This window comes from Pimephales promelas, chromosome 7 (assembly GCF_988280905.1).
Source record: "Pimephales promelas chromosome 7, fPimPro1.hap1.1, whole genome shotgun sequence".
NCBI classification, from domain to species: domain Eukaryota; kingdom Metazoa; phylum Chordata; class Actinopteri; order Cypriniformes; family Leuciscidae; genus Pimephales; species Pimephales promelas.
The window spans coordinates 39,604,772-39,628,347 of NC_142775.1; the positions used below are offsets into that span (position 1 = coordinate 39,604,772).

Consider the following 23,576-nt stretch of genomic DNA (forward strand, 5'->3'; position numbering starts at 1 on the left):
AGAGTGAAGCGGAATTAGCTAGTAAAAGTTACGTTACGTTGTTACAGTAGTTGACTCACTGTCCTTTTAACTTTTGACAATGTGACTGAAGTATTTCTTTAATAGCCCGTGACAGTTACAGCAATGAGACGTATCATCTCTCCTCGGCCTGTTATATTGAAAATTTATGTTTTACAATTTTGCAGTATGACGTTATCCATTGCTAAATTATGGCTCATCATAGACTAGCTAACCACAAAGCTAGCTAACGCCACTATCATCCGTCTGTTTTGTTGTGACAATAAAAGAAACAAGTTTTTTTTTAAATGCATTATATTATTTTAGTTAAAACTCAAATAACTAATGTTAGGGAAATCTGTTAATGTTTTGTTGCGCGTTTCTGAAATATTTCTTTTTTTAAATATCGGCCGATATATCGGATTTTAAAACCAACAAATATTTGTATCGGTATCGGCCTTCAAAATCCTTTATCGGTCGGGGCTCTAATGTTGGCCAATAAATCTAAATCCGAATTTTATCATTTTTGAGAGAATGATTACAAAAGCAAGTTCTATTATTAAAAGCCACTTCCCAAGCACATGTTCATTATATTTTTTTGTACCCTATATGCACATGTTGCACTTTTTCTAAGTGATTCCAATCATATTTCAAGCACTTCGAACAGTGTGCATCAGAAGAGTTTCGGCTGAAGAAAATAAACCATATCAGCTTTAATATATCGGACAATAACGGTAACAATAAATATGATCGGCCGATGACGATATGGTAGCCGATATATCATGCATCCCTAATAAAAACTTCATTACAGTATGAATCAGCATTTTTGCATGAATCTCTTGAATGAAGGATTCAATCTCAAATACATTATCATCATCACATGCAAGTGAAATAATCATTTTTTGAAGCATCTAAGTTGCTTTCAAATGCTGATTTACTCTATTTTTATCACTACTGTATAAATTTGTGTTTATTTCTGATTCTGAACTACTATAAACTTTTATTCAGGACTTCTGTGATCATTTGAATTATCGTAACATAAATTATGATACTGTGTTTGAAAAGACTATGTGAAGCTTCATATCTATACAATGTATACATGACGGCTCTCTGTAGCTCAGAACGCAGATCTGAATGTTCGCTGTGATCGTATTTGTCAAAGGTTTAATAGACAGAGACGCATCATTGTCAATTAGAAATAAAATCATACACGTGTTTTTAAATCAAGATTGAGATCCTTTAATGATTAATTGTGCAGCTCTTCTAAAAATAATAGATAAATCATCATTTGAATAGGGATGGGCAACGATTAATTGCGATTAATCGCATCCAAAATATATATGTAGTGAGTATAATTAATTTGTATATATAAATACCCACACATGCATGTATATATTTAAGAAATATGTGCATGTATATATTTTATATATATTTATTCACAATTAATATTATATATAAATATTAATAATTTATATATTAATAACACATTTTTCTAAAATATATACATGCATGTGTGGGTATTTATATATACAAATTAATTATACACACTACACACACATATATTATGTAAACACAAACTTTTATTTTGAAAGCGATTAATCGTGATTAATCGTTGCCCATCCCCAATTTGAATAAAACAAAAGCATATGGCATCTTAAACGGTTGACCATTTACAATTCTCAATATTCCCAACATTTGCTAGAAAAACTCAACACAAAATAAAGCAGGAAAATCTGACATCATGACCTGAAATGCAAATAGCCGCAGAAAGAGACCCTAAGAGAGAAAGAAATGTCACTTCAATTACTTGAGAGATGCCTGCAGCAATTAAAAGAAAGAAAATCAACTCAAAATCACAATCCACACACCAACACATGACGACGAAGGGCACCGTTGCACCATGGGACGGGATCCAGCGTTCTGCCAGCACACGCTCTAATTAGGTCAACCGTGCGCTACATGTCGACCTGAGCGAACCTGGACAATTACACGGGATACGCTTCCCGCTCGTGGGAACGCCAAGCACATCCTGACAGCGGTTACTCCGTTAGAGCGCCAATCTCAAAACGTTTTTCGTTTATGAGCATCTGAATATTACAGACCAGCAACTTTGTTGGAGAACTGAGCCGGTGAACCGCACAAGCCACTTTTCTCTGCAAAGTGCGCAGGCAAAACTGTAATGTTGTGGAAACTTAATTGACTCGATGACCCGCTGCATTGATGGATGGCTCTAGATACCCCGAGCATTCAAAAGACAAGAAAGACTGATGGCTGAGCCGGTAATGGTGTTAAATCTGCACAGGGGTGGATGGAAACGGCCACCCGCTGCGTCAAAGGAAGAGCTCAACAAATGTCTAGTGTCAGACGCTTCATATATGAATGTCTCTAATGGGTGATGGAGGAAAAGATGCAGAAAAGGCAAGGATCCAGTTCCTTTAACACCAAAAATCTGTCAGGGACATTTCCATCGCGAAAGGCCACAAGAGAGGGGCACAAAAATGAGAGTAAAATGCTAAAAGGTTGAAAGAGCGAGCGCTGAGAGCTTTTACGCGCAACACTGGCGGGACGCGACACATGATGATACAGTCAAGAGAGATGCAGCGGCAGGCACATCAACGCTCTAATGGAGACTTCGTAAGAAAGCCGCGAGTTGCCATTCTCAAACCTGCGCTCGATTCGGGTCAGGCCATTACTCAGAGCGCGGCTTAATGTCTCCAACTGCACAACTGCTCTTAACACAACACAACACTGTAAAACAGGGGCGGGTGGGTTCAAAGCCGCTGTATACGGTCTGAAATCAACTGAATAACATGCTTAACGTTCAATTGATTCTACACAAGACTGCAGATCTTGTCTGATACATCATGGATGAAGTTAAACCAATGTACAGTCACACTGGAGGACATTACAGTACATTAGCAACCGTTTACGCAAAAAAAAACCTGACATCATGACCTGAAATGCAAATAGCTGCAGAAAGAGACCCTAAGAGAGAAAGAAATGTCACTTCAATTACTTGAGAGATGCCTGCAGCAATTAAGAGAAAGAAAGTCAACTACATTAGCAACCGTTTACGATTTAACGCAACTGGCGTGTGTCTTAAAGATGTTACAACAGGATCTTCACAATAGCCAGTCCCTCCAGAAAAACGCGATTATGCGATCGCTGAATTCAATGCAAAATCAGCCAAAGTCCGCATATTTATGCGGGGCCCGCATTTTTTCAAATAAGCCGCACTTTCGCCGCATAAATTGCAGATTTCCGTGCAAAATATGCGGGGATTGCATGATTTCATAATCCTCGCATTTTCGTTTCAAAAAAAGTCACATGTATCTTAGCAGAAAGTTGAAAAATGTTGCGTTTGCTTCACAAAAGAGCAGCAATTTCCCCCTGTTTCCATGGGAACGTTATGAAGTGACGCAATTACGCGACGCCAGACAGACTCACGGAGGCGATTGACATCTCACAAATCGAACTCGTATAACTGTCTGTCACACGTTCTACCATCACATCGTTACTTAATAAACAACATAAGATAAAAGAAGTATTATCAATCAGAAATTACCCGCACACATGGGTTGTTCGAGGCGCACATATAACACTGCAGAGAGTTCAACAGGGAGCGCGCAGCTCTTAAAGGGGCCACACCTTATTTACACTCGTTACAGTCTGAAATAAAACAAGATGAGAAATTAAATATTCCCAGTACTTTCTATGATGTAGTATGCTTGCATATCAAAGGAAGTAATAAGAAATGACTCTTACATTAGCCTAGTGAGAACAGGATGTTGGGGGAATCACTTTTTTTCTCTTTTTCATCAAACCGCAATTTTTGCAAGTTCCCTCAATTTTTGCAAATTCCTGCAATTTCATTGCATAAAATTGCATAAAATATCCCGCATATTCCATCGCATTTTTTAAAGAAAACAGGCCGCGTAATCAATCAATTTTTTGCTCGCAACAATCACAAAAAAACTCAGCGTTTTTCTGGAAAGACTGAATACTATTATGGTAAATGTTATATATAAATCGCAAATTTTTCACAAAATCAGTCATTTTGATCGCAAAAATCACACAAAAAAATCATGAAATCCTGGAGGGACTGAATAGCGCCCGACCGATAAAGGATTTTGAAGGCCGATACGATACAACTATTTGTTGGTTTTAAAATCCGATATATCGGCCGATATTTTTTTTTTTCAGAAACGCGCAACAAAACATTAACAGATTTCCCTGACATTAGTTATTTGTAGTTATTTATGAGTTTTAACTAAAATAATATGATAATGCATTTTAAAAGGAAACTTACGTTATTAGCTAGCTAGTCTATGATGAGCCATAATTTTGCAATGGATAACGTCATAATGCAAATTGTAAAATATACATTTTCAATATAACAGGCCAAGGAGAGATCCATCTTTACACTAGTGTTGCCAACAGGTACTGTGTAGAGTGCCCTCTGGTGGACAAACGATACAACTCCAACACTCATGACATGGTTGAAGCGTGTTTCGTCCGTTTTTATTTTATTTTTGAAATATTCATTTATCGGTCATTATAACTGCCGATACCGATAGTTTGGAAAATGCCTAATATCGGCAGATAATATCAGTCTGCCGATATATCGGTCTGGCTCTACTTCACAAATTAAACTGCTATAAGTTTAAACTAAAGTTAAGGCTAAGGCTTAAAACTAGTTTTAAGGCTAAAACTATGGATTATTTTGATAATCGAGTAATCTGATGATTATGTCTTAGATTAAGCAATTACACAAAGACACTTATAAATTAATGAAGTTCAAACATAATGAACATTATTGAAGTGAACAGTCAATAAATAAATAAGAACAATACACAAAATACAAGAATAGATACATACAACAAAGTAAGCTTTCAGGTACAGAAATGTAATTATTAAATATAAAATAACACTGCATAGTGTTCACTTACTGTAGAAATGAAATATAGATTAAACTTTGTTAAAGTGTGTTTTATTGTTCGGTGAACATTATAGTGACAGCGGGTATTTATAGGATCCAATATATCGACATATTCTTTCTCAGGTGTTTACGTTTACTTGAGACACAACCGACTGGGTTTATGAGAATAATTGTTGAGATGGCTATTTTAAAATCATTTTGTGTGTATGTGTCCAGTGGCGTGACAGAGGACTTGCTTTTCCCTCTTCTTGCGCTTGAATGGATTAAAATTGCTTGAACGTTTCGTTTAGCAATTGTTGCACGTGCAATTGATAAACTTTCACTCTACGATGGATAAACTTTCCAACTTTGTACGGATCACTGATGACACCCCTAGTATCGACGTGAACTGCTAGCTTTTAAATAAATAAAAAACTTAGAATACTGCAAGAATATTTGGGAATATTTGGGAACAGGTGAATCTGTTAATAAGAAACTTACGAACAAAGGCTGCATTTACACTGAAAAATCCGATTTTCTGACATCATCTTTTAAAAGTGACCTGCATCTGATTTTTGCATTTACACTATACACTGCTGAAACTACCAAATGTAGATGTTCTGACCTGGAAAGGGGAGTAAAACAGCACGAAATGCAATGGATGCAGATGTGAATAAAATTATGCAGTGTTTTGCTTTCCACAATATTTTGAAAAGTCATTAAAAAAAGTCAGCAAAACATTGGTCTCGTACGGCGGAGAAAAAGAGGAGAGTCAAGTAAAGTTCTTTAGCATTATTGCTGTATGAAACCAAACCAAAACTTTCTGAATGTATTAAATGCATCAAAACTTTATTAGAAATTTTATGAGTTTTAACTGAAATAATATGATAAAGCATTTTAAAAAGAAACTTGTTTCTTTTATTGTCACAACAGAACAGAGGAACATCAAAATATATTAAAGTTCTGATAAATAAAATAATAATTAGTCCGTACATTGCCTTATAAGTAGAGCCCGACCGATAAAGGATTTTGAAGGCTTTAAAATCCGATATTCCGATATATCGGCCGATATTTTATTTTATTTTATTTATTTATTTATTTTAAACTGGACATGATAGTCACAAATTTTGTCCTGCTTATTTGAGTTAAGAGAACTGATGGGGATGTTCTTTTAATTGTTATTCAAGCAATGTATGTATCGTGACCAACTCAACGTGTGTTGCCAACAGGAACGGTGTAGAGTGCCCTCTGGTGGACAAACTATACAACTCCAACACTCATGACATGGTTCAAGCGTGTTTCGTCCGTTTTTATTTTATTTGAAAAATATTCATTTATCGGCCATTATAACTGCCGATACCGATAATTTGGAAAATGCCTAATATCGGCCGATAATATCGGTCTGCCGATATATCGGTCTGGCTCTACTTATAAGCTACCTTATAAATACAATGTCAGGTTAGCTAGTCTATGATGAGCCATAATTTAGCAATAACGTCATACTGCAAATTGTAAAACATACATTTTCAATTTAACAGGCCAAGGAGAGATGATTAAAGCGTGTTTTGTCCGTTTTTATTTTATTTTTGAAATATTCATTTATCGGCCATTATAACTGCCGATACCGATAGTTTGGAAAATGTCTAATATCGGCCTGGCTCTAGTTTGGATAAGAAAAAACGCTAGTGTGGACGTATCCTCAAATCCCAGTGAGCTTTTCTGTATGTGACGACACTAACCTACTGATTAAAACAGGTCTGGCCCTGATGTTTCTGAACGGTTCATGAAGGCGGCTCACGGGACCGACGGCTCTCGAGTGAGTTGGTCCCGTGGGGTGATGTGCACCTATAGTACATGTGTTCAGCAGAGCTCATATATCACCAGCACACTATTAATATCAGCCGCTGACAGATACAGGCCATGGAGGAACACCGCAGAACAATACTGCTGATAAGAGCACTTATGATGTGATAAGACTGCAGCAATATTATGCACATGGCTCTAGACTGAAAACTCATTTTTCTCCTCTCTTTGCCAAAATGGTAATTATATATTTTTTTAACTAAAATGCCACCCTCACTTGTTTTAAACAACACCTTATGTTTAAAGGCAGATTTGCAAATCGGCTTTAAGTCGATGTGTGTCCATTGCGTCACTGTTAAGTGCACTTGACACCTAGGGCATTATGATGGATCCCTTATTTAACACACCTAGTTCAACTCATCCACTCATTACAAAATCGTCTGTTGAAACACTGGAAAATGGTACTGAGACATAACCAATAAAAACATTCAGAAGAAATTGGATATAAATCCTAATGCAATACTGTATTACATCGGATCCATTCATTTCTAAGGCTTATATCAACATGATCAACTGCTGAAAAACCTGTTGGACACAATCTACTAAATGCCTTTTGTATTCTGATTCCATGTAAGTCTTATTTCCAAGTAAAAAGTATTTTTAGTATTTCATTGTAAAAAAAAGAAACACCTTCAAGCCATGGTTCACAAAAAAACTAGTGAAATGTGCACTGATTTTATAAAGTTAACAGAAGAATAACTTTTGTATTGTTAGACACACATTGACTGAAGCAACATCGGTATACTTAATGATCTATACATAATTGTTAAAAAAAAAATGATCCATCAGGCTTTTGAGGGACGTTGACCACAAGACACTCACTATTTCATGTCACTTATTACTTCTCAATCATCTCCTAAATATGACTTCAAATTATTTTAAACCAAAGCTATTTTATTATGTGGAGGAAATTGGCTATATTAAAGGCTAATCAGATAGAAAATAAACAACTGTGACTAAACAGAAACCAAATTTAAGCTTATCTAGTCAAATACTGCATTGCTTACTGTATATCTGTCATTCACTCTGACTGAATCTCTCTCATTGACAACAGTTAGCATGTTAGCTGTGCTGCTAACAGACAGTCAATAGTACGATGTGTATTTGACAGCACGTTGACATTTAAGAAGCCAACATGTACTCTCAAAATAAAATCTATTGATCCAGATCAGTAAATATGAAAAGTGACGTATTCTTGTGACATGTCAATCACTTAAAATCACAGGCCTGTTGAGTTCAGTCAGACACCGGTTTCAATGAAACACATGGCGCACTTATTCACAGTAGCAGTAAACTCACACCACGAACTAACCCGAGCTATTCGCACGATATAATGAATTCGTACAGTCTAATTATTTGTTAAAACGAGCTGTCTTAACTAACCAGCTAATGCAGATACAACGTTAGCAGACTTGCTAATAATTAGCCGCTCATTCAGTCGTTGTCCATATTATAAACAGTACACCAAAAGCAAGTCTAAACATATTCTTACCGGTTCCGTTAAAGCGTGTCGTTTGTTGACGGTAATGCTAATATGTTGGAAGTGTTTGTTGTCATTTATTGTGGAAAATAAAGGAGCGACCGCTGAGGAGATCGGCGTGGAACACGTTGACGGACACCTCGTTTGGTCCAATCAGAGCGGTCTATTTCCGATCGACAGCCAATCACTTCACGGTATCGACATAATGGGCGGGTGTAAGCGCAAGGGCTCTATAAATATCAGCAGGAGCTGTTGAAAGGACGCACATGAGTGGATATTGAGTGGGTGTTGGCATGTTTATGCTAATATTTGTTTTTTGATTTTTTTCCCGTGATGTATGTGGGTAATTGGAGGTAGATAACCACAGCACGCTTGTTGTGTTCCTCATTTGTCAAGTCACAGTTATTTCCATACCTAACGTTACCTCTTTATATGATACAGATTGTTTCAAACCAGCTTCAGGAAAATAACAGAATCAACTAGAAAAAAAAGTTTGATGACACAAACTTTAAGTTGGCTTGAGAAAGCCAGACCAGAGCGTTTGAATAATCTTGAAGTTTGAATGAAGTTTTAAAGATGGAATTAGAAAGAAAGAAAGAAAGAAAGATGGATAGATTAGTTAGAAAGATAGATTAGTAAGAAAGAAAGATAGATAGATAGATAGATAGATAGATAGATGTTTTTGGCAAGAAGCTAACATGATTAGCATGTAGCTAGCTTGATGCTAATATGATTAGCATGTAGTTAAGATGATTAACATGTTGTTAGCGTGATTAGCATGTTGTTAGAATCATAATAGCATGATTAGCACGTTGCTAGCATGTTTTTAACAAGAAGCTAGCATGACTAGCATGTAGCTAGCTTAATGCTAACATGATTAGCATGTTACTAGCATCATGCTAAAATGTTTTAGCAAGAAGCTAACATGATTAGCATGTAGCTAACATCATAATAGCATGATTAGCATGTTGCTAGCATCATGCTAACATGTTTTTAACAAGAAGCTAGCATGACTAGCATGTAGCTAGCATCATACTAGCATGATTAGCATGTTGCTAGCATCATGCTAGCATGTTTTAGCAAGAAGCTAGCATGACTAGCATGTAGCTAGCATCATAATAGCATGATTAGCATGTTGCTAGCATCATGCTAACATGTTTTTAGCAAGAAGCTAGCATGACTAGCATGTAGCTAGCATCATGCTAGCATGATTAACATGTTGCTAGCATCATGCTAGCATGTTTTAGCAAGAAGCTAGCATGATTAGCATGTAGCTAGCATCATAATAGCATGATTAGCATGTTGCTAGCATCATGCTAACATGTTTTTAGCAAGAAGCTAGCATGACTAGCATGTAGCTAACATCATGCTAGCATGATTAGCATGTTGCTAGCATCATGCTAGCATGTTTTTAGCAAGAAGCTAGCATGACTAGCATGTAGCTAACATCATGCTAGCATGATTAGCATGTTGCTAGCATCATGCTAGCATGTTTTTAGCAAGAAGCTAGCATGATTAACATGTAGCTAGCATCATGCTAGCATGATTAGCATGTTGCTAGCATCATGCTAGCATGTTTTTAGCAAGACGCTAGCATGATTAGCATGTAGCTAGCATCATGCTAGCATGATTAGCATGTAGCTAGCATCATGCTAGCATGTTTTTAGCAAGAAGCTAGCATGATTAGCATGTAGCTAGCATCATGCTAGCATGATTAGCATGTTGCTAGCATCATGCTAGCATGTTTTTAGCAAGAAGCTAGCATGATTAGCATGTAGCTAGCATCATGCTAGCATGTTTTTAGCAAGAAGCTAGCATGATTAGCATGTAGCTAGCATCATGCTAGCATGATTAGCATGTAGCTAGCATCAAAATAACATGATTAGCATGTAGCTAGCATCATGCTAGCATGTTTTTAGCAAGAAGCTAGCATGATTAGCATGTAGCTAGCATCATGCTAGCATGATTAGCATGTTGCTAGCATCATGCTAGCATGTTTTTAGCAAGAAGCTAGCATGATTAGCATGTAGCTAGCATCATGAAAGATGTTAGAAAGATGGATAGATTTGTTAGAAAGAAAGATGGATAGATTAGTTAAGTAGAAAGAAAGACTGATAGATTAGTTAGGTAGAAAGAAAGATGGATAGATTAGTTAGGTAGAAAGAAAGATGGATAGACTAGTTAGAAAGAAAGATGGATAGATTTGTTAGAAAGAAAGATGGATAGATTAGTTAGAAAGAAAGAAAGATGGATAGATTAGTTAGGTAGAAAGAAAGATGGATAGATTTGTTAGAAAGAAAGATGGATAGATTTGTTAGAAAGAAAGAAAGATGGATAGATTTGTTAGAAAGAAAGAAAGATGGATAGATTTGTTAGAAAGAAAGATGGATAGATTTGATAGAAAGAAAGATGGATAGATTTGATAGAAAGAAAGATGGATAGATTTGTTAGAAAGAAAGATGGATAGATTAGTTAGAAAGAAAGATGGATAGATTAGTTAGAAAGAAAGATGGATAGATTAGTTAGAAAGAAAGATGGATAGATTAGTTAGGTAGAAAGATGGATAGATTAGGTAGAAAGAAAGATGGATAGATTTGTTAGAAAGAAAGAAAGATGGATAGATTTGTTAGAAAGAAAGAAAGATGGATAGATTTGTTAGAAAGAAAGAAAGATGGATAGATTTGTTAGAAAGAAAGAAAGATGGATAGATTTGTTAGAAAGAAAGATGGATAGATTTGATAGAAAGAAAGATGGATAGATTTGATAGAAAGAAAGATGGATAGATTTGTTAGAAAGAAAGATGGATAGATTAGTTAGAAAGAAAGATGGATAGATTAGTTAGAAAGAAAGATGGATAGATTAGTTAGAAAGAAAGATGGATAGATTAGTTAGGTAGAAAGATGGATAGATTAGGTAGAAAGAAAGATGGATAGATTTGTTAGAAAGAAAGAAAGATGGATAGATTTGTTAGAAAGAAAGATGGATAGATTTGATAGAAAGAAAGATGGATAGATTTGTTAGAAAGAAAGATGGATAGATTTGTTAGAAAGAAAGATGGATAGATTAGTTAGAAAGAAAGATGGATAGATTAGTTAGAAAGAAAGATGGATAGATTAGTTAGAAAGAAAGATGGATAGATTAGTTAGGTAGAAAGATGGATAGATTAGGTAGAAAGAAAGATGGATAGATTTGTTAGAAAGAAAGATGGATAGATTAGTTAGAAAGAAAGATGGATAGATTTGTTAGAAAGAAAGATGGATAGATTAGTTAGAAAGAAAGATGGATAGATTTGTTAGAAAGAAAGATGGATAGATGTGTTAGGTAGAAAGAAAGATGGATAGATTTGTTAGAAAGAAAGATGGATAGATTTGTTAGAAAGAAAGATGGATAGATTTGTTAGAAAGAAAGATGGATAGATTAGTTAGAAAGAAAGATGGATAGATTTGTTAGAAAGAAAGATGGATAGATTTGTTAGAAAGAAAGAAAGATGGATAGATTTGTTAGAAAGAAAGATGGATAGATTTGATAGAAAGAAAGATGGATAGATGTGTTAGGTAGAAAGATGGATAGATTTGTTAGAAAGAAAGATGGATAGATGTGTTAGGTAGAAAGAAAGATGGATAGATTTGTTAGGTAGAAAGAAAGATGGATAGATTAGTTAGAAAGAAAGATGGATAGATTTGTTAGAAAGAAAGATGGATAGATTAGTTGGGTAGAAAGAAAGATGGATAGATTTGCTAGAAAGAAAGATGGATAGATTATTTAGAAAGAAAGAAAGATGGATAGATTTGTTAGAAAGAAAGATGGATAGATTATTTAGAAAGAAAGAAAGATGGATAGATTTGTTAGAAAGAAAGAAAGATGGATAGATTTGTTAGAAAGAAAGAAAGATGGATAGATTAGTTAGAAAGAAAGAAAGAAAGATTAGGTAGATAGATAGATAGATAGATAGATAGATAGATAGATAGATAGATAGATAGATAGATAGATAGATAGATAGATAGATAGATAGATAGATAGATAGATAGATAGATAGATAGATAGATAGATAGATAGATAGATCATTAGTACATATAGAATGGTAGTTTAATTGAGTCTAGGGCTTCAGGGAATTTAGATTTTAGTTTTTGCTGTACGCTATTGGGCCACCGTAGTCTTGGCTCAATTTGACCATGCTGCAATGAAAGTCAATGGGATTTTTATGATTTTTAATATTAATTTTTAAGAAATCTGAAAGTCGAATCAGTCTAAAAAGATATAGCAACTCGAGTCAGAACAGTCTGAAGGTCTGACCCGAGTTTGGAGTTTGTAGAGTTAAAGCTCTAGGAGGAGTAGCAGTCAGAAAATTTTGGGTAAGAAAAATAAGAAGAAGAAGAAGAACTAGAAAAAAAAGTTTGATGACAAACTTTAAGTTGGCTTGAGAAAGCCGGACCAGAGCGTTTGAAGTTTTGAAGTTTGAATGAAGTTTTAAAGATAGATTAGAAAGAAAGAAAGAAAGAAAGAAAGAAAGAAAGAAAGAAAGAAAGAAAGAAAGAAAGAAAGATGGATAGATTAGTTAGAAAGATAGATTAGTTAGAAAGAAATATAGATAGATAGATAGATAGATAGATAGATAGATAGATAGATAGATAGATAGATAGATAGATAGATAGATAGATAGATAGATGTTTTTGGCAAGAAGCTAACATGATTAGCATGTAGCTAGCTTGATGCTAATTTGATTAGCATGTAGTTAAGATGATTAGCATGTTGTTAGCATGATTAGCATGTAGCTAGCATCATAATAGCATGATTAGCATGTTGCTAGCATCATGCTAACGTGTTTTTATCAAGAAGCTAGCATGACTAACATGTAGCTAGCATCTTGCTAACATGATTAGCATGTTGCTAGCATCATGCTAGCATGTTTTAGCAAGAAGCTAGAATGATTAGCATGTAGCTAGCATCATGCTAGCATGATTAGCATGTTGCTAGCATCATGTTAGCATGTTTTTAGCAAGAAGCTAGCATGATTAGCATGTAGCTAGCATCATGATACCATGATTAGCATGTAGCTAACATCATAATAGCATGATTAGCATGTTGCTAGCATTATGCTAGCATGTTTTTAGCAAGAAGCTAACATGATTAGCATGTAGCTAGCATCAAACTAGCATGATTAGCATGTTTTTAGCAAGAAGCTAGCATGACTAGCATGTAGCTAACATCATAATAGCATGATTAGCATGTTGCTAGCATCATGCTAACATGTTTTTAAGAAGAAGCTAGCATGATTAGCATGTAGCTAGCATCATGCTAGCATGATTAGCATGTTGCTAGCAAGAAGCTAGCATGATTAACATGTAGCTAGCATCATGCTAGCATGATTAGCATGTAGCTAGCATCATAATAACATGATTAGCATGTTGCTAGCATCATGCTAGCATGTTTTTAGCAAGAAGCTAGCAGGATTAGCATGTAGCTAGCATCATGCTAGCATGATTAGCATGTAGCTAGCATCATAATAACATGATTAGCATGTTGCTAGCATCATGCTAGCATGTTTTTAGCAAGAAGCTAGCATGATTAGCATGTAGCTAGCATCATGCTAGCATGATTAGCATGTAGCTAGCATCATGCTAGCATGTTTTTAGCAAGAAGCTAGCATGATTAGCATGTAGCTAGCATCATGCTAGCATGATTAGCATGTAGCTAGCATCATGCTAGCATGTTTTTAACAAGAAGCTAACATGATTAGCGGAAAGCTAGCATGATTAGCATGTTATTAGCATCAAGAAAGAACGAAAGAGAAAGAAAGAATTTTTAGAAAGAAAGATGCATAGATTAGTTAGAAAGAAAGATGGATAGATTTGTTAAAAAGAAAGAAAGAAAGAAAGAAAGAAAGAGAAAGAAAGTATTGTTAGAAAGAAAGATGGATAGATTACTTGGGTAGAAAGAAAGAACGATAGATTTGTTAGAAAGAAAGATGGATAGATTAGTTAGAAAGAAAGATGGATAGATTTGTTAGAAAGAAAGATTGATAGAATTGTTAGAAAGAAAGATGGATAGATTAGTAAGAAAGAAAGATGGATAGATTAGTTAGAAAGAAAGATGGATAGATTTGTTAGAAAGAAAGATGGATAGATTAGTTAGAAAGAAAGATGGATAGATTTGTTAGAAAGAAAGATGGATAGATTAGTTAGAAAGAAAGATGGATAGATTAGTTAGAAAAAAAGATGGATAGATTTGCTAGAAAGAAAGATGGATAGATTTGTTAGAAAGAAAGATGGATAGATTAGTTAGAAAGAAAGATGGATAGATTAGTTAGGTAGAAAGAAAGATGGATAGATTAGGTAGAAAGAAAGATGGATAGATTTGTTAGAAAGAAAGATGGATAGATTTGTTAGAAAGAAAGATGGATAGATTAGTTAGGTAGAAAGAAAGATGGATAGATTAGGTAGAAAGAAAGATGGATAGATTTGTTAGAAAGAAAGATGGATAGATTTGTTAGAAAGAAAGATGGATAGATTATGTAGAAAGAAAGATGGATAGATTAGGTAGAAAGAAAGATGGATAGATTTGTTAGAAAGAAAGATGGATAGATTAGTTAGAAAGAAAGATGGATAGATTAGTTAGAAAGAAAGATGGATAGATTTGTTAGAAAGAAAGATGGATAGATTTGTTAGAAAGAAAGATGGATAGATTAGTTAGAAAGAAAGATGGATAGATTTGTTAGAAAGAAAGATGGATAGATTAGTTAGGTAGAAAGAAAGATGGATAGATTTGTTAGAAAGAAAGATGGATAGATTTGTTAGAAAGAAAGATGGATAGATTAGTTAGAAAGAAAGATGGATAGATTAGTTAGGTAGAAAGAAAGATGGATAGATTTGTTAGAAAGAAAGATGGATAGATTAGTTAGGTAGAAAGAAAGATGGATAGATTTGTTAGAAAGAAAGATGGATAGATTAGTTAGAAAGAAAGATGGATAGATTAGTTAGGTAGAAAGAAAGATGGATAGATTTGTTAGAAAGAAAGATGGATAGATTTGTTAGAAAGAAAGATGGATAGATTAGTTAGAAAGAAAGATGGATAGATTTGTTAGAAAGAAAGATGGATAGATTAGTTAGAAAGAAAGATGGATAGATTAGTTAGGTAGAAAGAAAGATGGATAGATTTGTTAGAAATAAAGATGTATAGATTTGTTAGAAAGAAAGATGGATAGATTTGTTAGAAAGAAAGATGGATAGATTAGTTAGGTAGAAAGAAAGATGGATAGATTAGGTAGAAAGAAAGATGGATAGATTTGTTAGAAAGAAAGATGGATAGATTTGTTAGAAAGAAAGATGGATAGATTTGTTAGAAAGAAAGATGGATAGATTAGTTAGAAAGAAAGATGGATAGATTAGTTAGGTAGAAAGAAAGATGGATAGATTAGGTAGAAAGAAAGATGGATAGATTTGTTAGAAAGAAAGATGGATAGATAGATAGATAGATAGATAGATAGATAGATAGATAGATAGATAGATAGATAGATAGATAGATAGATAGATAGACAGACAGACAGACAGATAGATAGATAGATAGATAGATAGATAGATAGATAGATAGATAGATAGATAGATAGATAGATAGATAGATAGATAGATAGATAGATAGATAGATAGATAGTTCATTAGTTCATATAGAATGGTAGTTTAATTGAGTCTAGGGCTTCAGGGAATTTAGATTTGAGTTTTTGTTGTACGCTATTGGGCCACCGTAGTCTTGGCTCAATTTGACCATGCTGCAATGAAAGTCAATGGGATTTTTATGATTTTTAATATTAATTTTTAAGAAATCTGAAAGTCGAATCAGTCTAAAAAGATATAGCAACTCGAGTCAGAACAGTCTGAAGGTCTGACCCGAGTTTGGAGTTTGTAGAGTTAAAGCTCTAGGAGGAGTTAGAGTCAGAAAATTTTGAGTAAGAAGAATAATAATAACTAGAAAAAAAAGTTTGATGACAAACTTTAAGTTGGCTTGAGAAAGCCGGACCAGAGCGTTTGAAGTTTTGAAGTTTGAATGAAGTTTTAAAGATAGATTAGAAAGAAAGAAAGAAAGAAAGAAAGAAAGAAAGAAAGAAAGAAAGATGGATAGATTAGTTAGAAAGATAGATTAGTTAGAAAGAAATATAGATAGATAGATAGATAGATAGATAGATAGATAGATAGATAGATAGATAGATAGATAGATAGATAGATAGATGTTTTTGGCAAGAAGCTAACATGATTAGCATGTAGCTAGCTTGATGCTAATTTGATTAGCATGTAGTTAAGATGATTAGCATGTTGTTAGCATGATTAGCATGTAGCTAGAATCATAATAGCATGATTAGCATGTTGCTAGCATCATGCTAACGTGTTTTTATCAAGAAGCTAGCATGACTAGCATGTAGCTAGCATCATGCTAACATGATTAGCATGTTGCTAGCATCATGCTAGCATGTTTTAGCAAGAAGCTAGAATGATAAGCATGTAGCTAGCATCATGTTAGCATGATTAGCATGTTGCTAGCATCATGTTAGCATGTTTTTAGCAAGAAGCTAGCATGATTAGCATGTAGCTAGCATCATGCTACCATGATTAGCATGTAGCTAGCATCATAATAACATTATTAGCATGTTGTTAGCATCATGCTAACATGTTTTTAGCAAGAAGCTAACATCATTAGTATGTAGCTAGCATGATTAGCATGTTTTTAGCAAGAAGTTAGCATGACTAGCATGTAGCTAACATCATAATAGCATGATTAGCATGTTACTAGCATCATGCTAGCATGTTTTTAGCAAGAAGCTAGCATGATTAGCATGTAGCTAACATCATAATAGCATGATTAGCATGTTGCTAGCATTATGCTAGCATGTTTTTAGCAAGAAGCTAACATGATTAGCATGTAGCTAGCATCAAGCTAGCATGATTAGCATGTTTTTAGCAAGAAGCTAGCATGACTAGCATGTAGCTAACATCATAATAGCATGATTAGCATGTTGCTAGCATCATGCTAACATGTTTTTAGGAAGAAGCTAGCATGATTAGCATGTAGCTAGCATCATGCTACCATGATTAGCATGTTGCTAGCAAGAAGCTAGCATGATTAACATGTAGCTAGCATCATGCTAACATGATTAGCATGTAGCTAGCATCATAATAACATAATTAGCATGTTGCTAGCATCATGCTAGCATGTTTTTAGCAAGAAGCTAGCAGGATTAGCATGTAGCTAGCATCATGCTAGCATGATTAGCATGTTGCTAGCATCATGCTAGCATGTTTTTAGCAAGAAGCTAGCATGATTAGCATGTAGCTAGCATCATGCTAGCATGATTAGCATGTAGCTAGCATCATGCTAGCATGTTTTTAGCAAGAAGCTAGCATGATTAGCATGTAGCTAGCATCATGCTAGCATGATTAGCATGTAGCTAGCATCATGCTAGCATGTTTTTAACAAGAAGCTAACATGATTAGCAGAAAGCTAGCATGATTAGCATGTTATTAGCATCAAGAAAGAAAGAAAGAACGAAAGAGAAAGAAAGAATTTTTAGAAAGAAAGATGCATAGATTAGTTAGAAAGAAAGATGGATAGATTTGTTAGAAAGAAAGCTGGATAGATTAGTTAGAAAGAAAGATGGATAGATTTGTTAGAAAGAAAGAAAGAAAGAAAGAAAGAAAGAAAGAAAGAAAGAAAGAAAGAAAGAAAGAAAGAAAGAAAGAAAGAAAGAAAGAAAGAAAGAAAGAAAGAAAGAGAAAGAAAGTATTGTTAGAAAGAAAGATGGATAGATTACTTGGGTAGAAAGAAAGAACGATAGATTTGTTAGAAAGAAAGATGGATAGATTAGTTAGAAAGAAAGATGGATAGATTTGTTAGAAAGAAAGATGGATAGAATTGTTAGAAAGAAAGATGGATAGATTAGTTAGGTAGAAAGAAAGAACGATAGATTTGTTAGAAAGAAAGAACGATAGATTATTTAGAAAGAAAGATGGATAGATTAGTTAGAAAGAAAGATGGATAGATTAGTAAGAAAGAAAGATGGATAGATTAGTTAGAAAGAAAGATGGATAGATTTGTTAGAAAGAAAGATGGATAGATTAGTTAGAAAGAAAGATGGATAGATTTGCTAGAAAGAAAGATGGATAGATTTGTTAGAAAGAAAGATGGATAGATTAGTTAGAAAGAAAGATGGATAGATTAGTTAGAAAGAAAGATGGATAGATTAGTTAGAAAAAAAGATGGATAGATTTGCTAGAAAGAAAGATGGATAGATTTGTTAGAAAGAAAGATGGATAGATTAGTTAGGTAGAAAGAAAGATGGATAGATTAGTTAAGTAGAAAGAAAGATGGATAGATTTGTTAGAAAGAAAGATGGATAGATTAGGTAGAAAGAAAGATGGATAGATTAGGTAGAAAGAAAGATGGATAGATTAGGTAGAAAGAAAGATGGATAGATTAGGTAGAAAGAAAGATGGATAGATTTGTTAGAAAGAAAGATGGATAGATTAGGTAGAAAGAAAGATGGATAGATTTGTTAGAAAGAAAGATGGATAGATTAGTTAGAAAGAAAGATGGATAGATTTGTTAGAAAGAAAGATGGATAGATTTGTTAGAAAGAAAGATGGATAGATTAGGTAGAAAGAAAGATGGATAGATTTGTTAGAAAGAAAGATGGATAGATTAGTTAGGTAGAAAGAAAGATGGATAGATTAGTTAAGTAGAAAGAAAGATGGATAGATTTGTTAGAAAGAAAGATGGATAGATTAGGTAGAAAGAAAGATGGATAGATTTGTTAGAAAGAAAGATGGATAGATTAGTTAGGTAGAAAGAAAGATGGATAGATTAGTTAGGTAGAAAGAAAGATGGATAGATTTGTTAGAAAGAAAGATGGATAGATTAGTTAGGTAGAAAGAAAGATGGATAGATTAGTTAGGTAGAAAGAAAGATGGATAGATTTGTTAGAAAGAAAGATGGATAGATTAGTTAGAAAGAAAGATGGATAGATTAGTTAGAAAGAAAGATGGATAGATTTGTTAGAAAGAAAGATGGATAGATTAGTTAGAAAGAAAGATGGATAGATTAGTTAGGTAGAAAGAAAGATGGATAGATTAGTTAGGTAGAAAGAAAGATGGATAGATTAGGTAGAAAGAAAGATGGATAGATTTGTTAGAAAGAAAGATGGATAGATTAGTTAGGTAGAAAGAAAGATGGATAGATTAGTTAGAAAGAAAGATGGATAGATTAGTTAGAAAGAAAGATGGATAGATTTGTTAGAAAGAAAGATGGATAGATTTGTTAGAAAGAAAGATGGATAGATTAGGTAGAAAGAAAGATGGATAGATTTGTTAGAAAGAAAGATGGATAGATTAGTTAGGTAGAAAGAAAGATGGATAGATTTGTTAGAAAGATAGATAGATAGATAGATAGATAGATAGATAGATAGATAGATAGATAGATAGATAGATAGATAGATAGATAGATAGATAGATAGATAGATAGATAGATAAGTTCATTAGTTCATATAGAATGGTAGTTTAATTGAGTCTAGGGCTTCAGGGAATTTAGATTTGAGTTTTTGTTGTACGCTATTGGGCCACCGTAGTCTTGGCTCAATTTGACCATGCTGCAATGAAAGTCAATGGGATTTTTATGATTTTTAATATTAATTTTTAAGAAATCTGAAAGTCGAATCAGTCTAAAAAGATATAGCACACTAAGTCAGAACAGTCTGAAGGTCTGACCCGAGTTTGGAGTTTGTAGAGTTAAAGCTCTAGGAGGAGTTAGAGTCAGAAAATTTTGAGTAAGAAGAATAATAATAATAATAATAATAATAAGTTTAAATAGGATTTCAGTAAGTTGGCTTTCTCAAGCCAACTTAATAATAATAATAAGTTTAAATAGGATTTCAGTAAGTTGGCTTTCTCAAGCCAACTTAATAACTAGAATGTACATTTCCAGAGGAAAATGTGAAGTGGTGCTTGCAGTGACAAAAAGCTCGCTCGGTTGCTAGGGTGTTCTGGGTGGTTGCTAGGGTGTTCTGGCTGGTTGCTAGGGTGTTGCTAGGTGGTTGCTAGGGTGTTCTGTGTGGTTGCTAGGGTGTTGCTAGGCGGTTGCTAGGGTGTTCTGGGTGGTTGCTATGGTGTTGCTAGGCGGTTAATAGGGTGTTCTGAGTGGTTGCTAGGGTGTTGCTAGGTGGTTGCTAGGGTGTTCTGGGTGGTTGCTAAGGTGTTATGGGTGGTTGCTATGGTGTTGTTAGGCAGTTGCTAGGGTATTCTGGGTGGTTGCTAGGGTGTTCTGGGTGGTTGCTATGGTTTTGTTAGGCGGTTGCTAGGGTATTCTGGGTGGTTGCTAGGGTGTTGCTAGCGTGTTCTGGGTGGTTGCTAGGTGGTTGCTAGGGTGTTGCTAGGAGGTTGCTTGGATGTTCTGGTATAGGTGGTTGGTAGTTGTCACAGATGGTTACTATGAAATTTGTAGCATTTTCTTGGCATGATTTAGCACTTAGCTAATCAATATTAGCATGTAGCTATTCTCTGCTAGCATGTGTAGCATGTAGCAAGTCATGTTTGCTAGCATGAGTAAAAAGAGCCAACCCCCATCTCTATACGATGTTTTGATGCAGAGATGTAGGTCTTACAAAATGGTTGCTAGGGTACTCTGTTTGGTTGCTAGGGAGTGGCTTGGCAGCTGCCAATCATGAAGCTCCAAAGTCAATGTGAATGTATGAACCAACCCCCATCTCTATACGATGTTTTGATGCAGAGATAAAGTCTTGCAAAATGGTTGCTAGGGTACTCTGTTTGGTTGCTAGGGAGTGGCTTGGTAGCTGCCAATCATGAAACTCCAAAGGCTGCTTGTCAGTATGAATGATATAAACCAACTCCCATGCCTCTATGACATTCAGAATGGAAGATATCCTTCTTTGGATTTTGGTTGCTAAGGTGCTCTACAATGGTTGCTAGGGCGTTGCCAGTAAGTGTTGAGGTGATTCAGGATTGGCTGTTTGCTGGCCCAAGTCAAACGAGCCCACCCTCATGTTTCTATGACACTTATATCCTGAGATATCCCTTTTATCTCTTACAATGGAAGTCTATGGGAGTTGTTGCTAAGGTGCTCTAAATGGTTGCTAGGGCGTGGCTTGATAGCTTCACAATGATCCTGAGAGACTGATTGGTCGTCTGAGTAAAATGAGCCCGCCCCCTTGTCTCTATGACACTATGATCCAGAGCTATGTTCAATACAAAATCCCTATGCAATTTACCATAGTAGGAAAAACGCATGCATTTGATGGGACATCCTTCACCATAGTAAGTCAATGGGGAAAATTTTGGGTAGCTCCTGCCCCCAAGGGGTGCAACTTTTACCCCATTGTGAGGTATGTTCTTACAGAGGCTGCCAGCCTCTTCAAATGTGGCAAATCACACGTTTTTCCGAAATCGTTGTTCGGAGCTATGAGTCGTCAAAGTTTGTCTCAATGTTAAGTCTATGGGATTTTTTGGAAATTTGTTCGCCCCTGGGTCGAACACCGTACCCCCGATCTCTGATAAAAGTGATAGGACACTTCTCTTTAATAGGCCGCACGATTTGATGCCTCATTCATGGGTCTGTGACAAAAACTGTGGACGTAGGAGTGCGCCAAACTTTTTCCTGGAATAGTATAATGCTATACTAGAAATTTTAAATAACATGGGGGTCAATGGGGGAAAATTTGGGCAGCTCCTGCCCCCCAGGGGTGCAACTTTTACCCCATTGTGAGGTATGTTCTTACAAAGCCTGTCAGTCTCTTCAAATGTGGTAAATCGCAGGCTTCTGTGAAATTCTCGCTCGGAGCTATGAGTCGTCAAAGTTTGTCGCAATGTTAAGTCTATGGGATTTTTGGGAAATTTGTTCGCCCTTCGGGCGAACATCGTACCCCCGATCGCTTAGAAAAGTCATAGCACACCATTCCCGAATAATCCGCACGTTTTGAGACCTCATTCATGGGTGTGTGACAAAAACTGCGGGAGGAGTAGCGTGCCAAACTTTTGGGCCGACTCAAAAAACACAATAGTAATAGTGTTGCCTTGCTTTCAGCAAGCACCACTAATAACTAGAAAAATTGCATTTCCTGCGGAATATGCGTGTGAATGCTTCAAAAGCTGAACTGAAATGCTTAAAAAAAAAAATATTGCAGTTCAAACAACAGCAAAACAGAGCAAAAAAGAAAAAAAAGCTTAATTCAAATGCATTTAATAAGCTGAAATGCAAAACAAGATCCAAAAATTGTAGAAAACTACAAGTTTACTTAGAGAGGTAAAGAGAGGTAGAGATGTAGACACAGAGGTAAAGAAATATAGGGGTAGAGAAAGAGACAGAGGTAGAGAAGTAAAGGAGTACAAAAAAGAAAGGTAGAGAAAGACAGGGGGTAGGTAGAAAGAAAGAAAGAAAGAAAGAAAGAAAGAAAGAAAGAAAGAAAGAAAGAAAGAAAGAAAGAAAGAAAGAAAGAAAGAAAGAAAGAAAGAAAGAAAGAAAGAAAGAAAGAAAGAAAAGAATTAGTTAGAAAGAAAAATGGATTTAAAAGAAAGAAAGAAAGAAAGAAAGAAAGAAAGAAAGAAAGAAAGAAAGAAAGAAAGAAAGAAAGAAAGAAATATGGATTAGAAAGAAAGAAAGAATTAGTTAAAAAGAAAGATGGATTTGAAAGAAAGAAAGAAAGAATTAGTGAGAAAGAAAGGATTAGTTAGTTAGAAAGAAAGATGGATTTGATAGATAGATAGATAGATAGATAGATAGATAGATAGATAGATAGATAGATAGATAGATAGATAGATAGATAGATAGATAGATAGATAGATAGATAGATAGATGGATAGATAGATGGATAGATAGATGGATGGATGGATTATTAGAAAGAAAGAAAGAAAGAAAGAAAGAAAGAAAGATGGATTAGGTAGAAAGAAAGAAAGAAAGAAAGAAAGACAGAAAGAAAGAAAGAAAGAAAGAAAGAAAGAAAGAAAGAAAGAAAGAAAGAAAGAAAGAAAGAAAGAAAGAAAGAAAGAAAGAAAGAAAGAAAGAAAGAAAGAAAGAAGGATTAGGTAGAAAGGAAGAAAGAAAGATGGATTAGGTAGATAGATAGATAGATAGATAGATAGATAGATAGATAGATAGATAGATTATTCAAAATAAAGAAAAAGAAAGAAAGAAAGAAAGATAAAAAGAAAGAAAGATTAGTTAGAAAGAAATATGGATTTGAAAGAAAGAAAGAAAGGATTAGTAAGAAAGAAATATGAATTTGAAAGAAAGAAAGAAAGAAAGAAAGAAAGAAAGAAAGAAAGAAAGAAA

The 23,576-nt window shown here is 34.7% G+C and overlaps 1 protein-coding gene across 4 annotated transcripts in view; it reads right to left on the minus strand.

Annotated features, from left to right (window-relative positions):
* The window catches only part of LOC120487062 (R3H domain-containing protein 1), a 136,478-nt gene that overhangs the window by 57,959 nt on the left and 54,943 nt on the right, over positions 1 to 23,576 (minus strand). For 2 of the 4 annotated variants that reach the window (XM_039683240.2, XM_039683235.2), the window contains exon 1: positions 8,271 to 8,424. The exons of the other annotated variants lie outside the window; for them this stretch is intronic. The gene's annotated coding sequence lies outside the window, so the exon portion shown is untranslated. Of the gene's footprint in view, positions 1 to 8,270; positions 8,425 to 23,576 lie in introns of those variants that run through there. 4 annotated transcript variants of the gene reach the window in all.